This window comes from Urocitellus parryii, chromosome 2 (genome assembly GCF_045843805.1).
Source record: "Urocitellus parryii isolate mUroPar1 chromosome 2, mUroPar1.hap1, whole genome shotgun sequence".
In the NCBI taxonomy this organism is placed as follows: Eukaryota; Metazoa; Chordata; class Mammalia; order Rodentia; family Sciuridae; genus Urocitellus; species Urocitellus parryii.
This window is the reverse complement of record NC_135532.1, coordinates 199,542,505-199,544,773: the sequence shown is the minus strand read 5'-3', so window position 1 is coordinate 199,544,773 and position 2,269 is coordinate 199,542,505. Positions and strand designations below refer to the sequence as shown.

Below are 2,269 nucleotides of genomic sequence, written 5' to 3'. Positions count from 1 at the left end.
CATAGTTTGCCCACTGACCACACTCAAAACACATTCACAACTTCTCATGTTCATTGATGTTCATGTTCATTGCCTTATTGTTAGGTATTATGTGTAAATACCACTAGGACTGGGATTTACACATTTTTTTTTAATTGAGAAAGAGTCTGTGGGAAAACATTAAATTTACTTTTTATAAGAGCTATTAGGTAAACAATGAGAGTGAGAAAAAAGAACAAATTAATTATTCACTATCCCTTTTTATTTATTTTTAATAATATATGCAAATAAGCTTTTCAAAACTATTTATCCTGTTTTATCCTTTTCATCCTGATTAAAATACACTCAAAACTAGTATGGCTGATAGAAATGTAAATTACTTTGTCACAAGAGGGCAGAATTTTCATATGTATTAAAAATAAATGCCAGTGCTTCAAATAATTCTGAAGCTAGGGTAGCTTACATTAGAAATGAGGAAAAAGGAAACCAAAGCAAAATTAACCCTTCAAAGTAATTATTTTGACAGGCTACTTTTAAATTATTGATAAGTGGATTTTGAATTTAAAATATTTTACATCAATAAAGTAAAATAAGCAGGAAACCAAATTTTAATCACAATAAAATTTTATTATTTTAAATGTTTTATGAAGATGCAAAAGTCTGTGGAAATAGTATATTAGATTGTGAATCTAGAATAAGGAAAATGATGTAAAATTGTTTTAAAGCAAAGTGGTTCAATGAAATAGAATACAAGATATAGAAAAATAAATAAGAACTTCTTATATGATAAAGGAGTCATTTTAATTATTTGGAGAATAAACAAGGCTAGATCCTTAACTTATACCACACAATAATATTAACTCTAGGTAGGTAATACATTTAAATGTTAAGATGAGAATTTGTGAATATTTACATAATAATTAAAAAGTTTCCTGAGTCTCTCACACAAGTCAATCATCAAGATGGAGGCAATGTGACTTGGGCACATACTGCAAATTCTCCAGTTTGTTTGCAGTTACCTTTGCAAAACTGAAGGCAAATGACAAAGAAGCTATATTTGCAAGAATTATAAATGCCAATCATTACTGTTCCTTCCATATAAGTTCTTCTTGAAAATAATTAAGAAAACTATGAACATTCAACAGAAAAAAGTAGACAAAAAATACAATTCACCCAGACTAGGAAATTACCAATAAGCAAGAAAAAAGATTCCACGTTCTTTCCTCATAAATTTCATTCATAATAAAGTATATGAAAATTTAAACATCAAAAAATGTTTATTTTTTAAATTAGACTGGTGATTGAGAAATAGTAAAGAAACTAAATTTCTAGTGAGAGTTCTGTTGGAAAATGAGCTGTTTCATACACAGCTGGTAGAAATCTAGTGCAAATATTCTCACTGTTCTGATTTTGTAATAATCAGGATAGGCTAAACATATGCTGTATTAAGACCATGCATTTGTCCTCGGACCTAGTTTATTCTTTAGGTCTGGTTTTATAAATGCTGGTGATAAACCCTATCTGATTTATTATATGATCTTTTTGTGTGGCCATATAATGGCTATGATTGTAGGTTATCTTTGATCCAACTTAAGAAAAATGACAGAACAGCTAGTGTAATAACTTGCAAATAATCAGGCTAAGTTGCAGACTTATCTAAAGAACATGTAACCAAAATAGGGAAATTTTGCTACTACCAGTTGCCAGTAAATGTATTGTAAAATCACTGTTTTTATTTTGTAGGTGATTCTGATATCATTAGAAGCATGCCAAAACAGACGGGTGAAAAGTAAAACATGGAAAAATTTTCTTTGATGAAGCTTGGCAGAACTTGTTAAAAGAAAAGAAAATAAAAGAAAAAGAAAGAAAAGGAAAGAAATCTAAATTACCACTCTTTTTCTGAAGAGAAAACCAGGACAAAGAATATTAAGCAACATACCATAAGTGACAGATAAGAAGTAATAGAAATCAGATTTTACTACAGAGATTGCTACCAGATGATCTATTATCTTTACTTTTTAAAAATGCAATTTAGGAATATACTATTTAGAATCTAAATCAAAGGCTTAAGCCATAATTGAGAATTAATGTAAAACTGCTGATTTTAGGAAAAATTTTGAACCAGGGTCTCGAATGCCTTATTGCTTTCTATGGTTTCTGCTTTCTCTCCATAATATATTTAGCTACCCACCATATCTAAATAGATATATCTAAACAGACATCTACATAATTTACATGTAAATTCATTCTGTAAAGAGTTTCAAGTATTTCACTTATCCACAACATGAAA

The 2,269-nt window shown here is 28.9% G+C and overlaps 1 non-coding gene across 1 annotated transcript; it reads left to right on the top strand.

The window, feature by feature from the left end:
* The first annotated feature begins 1,363 nt into the window (after positions 1-1,363).
* Positions 1,364-1,495, top strand: LOC113199130 (small nucleolar RNA SNORA72). The gene has a single exon (XR_003302933.1). It is a non-coding gene; the product is annotated as a small nucleolar RNA SNORA72 (small nucleolar RNA).
* Positions 1,496-2,269: the final 774 nt, after the last annotated feature.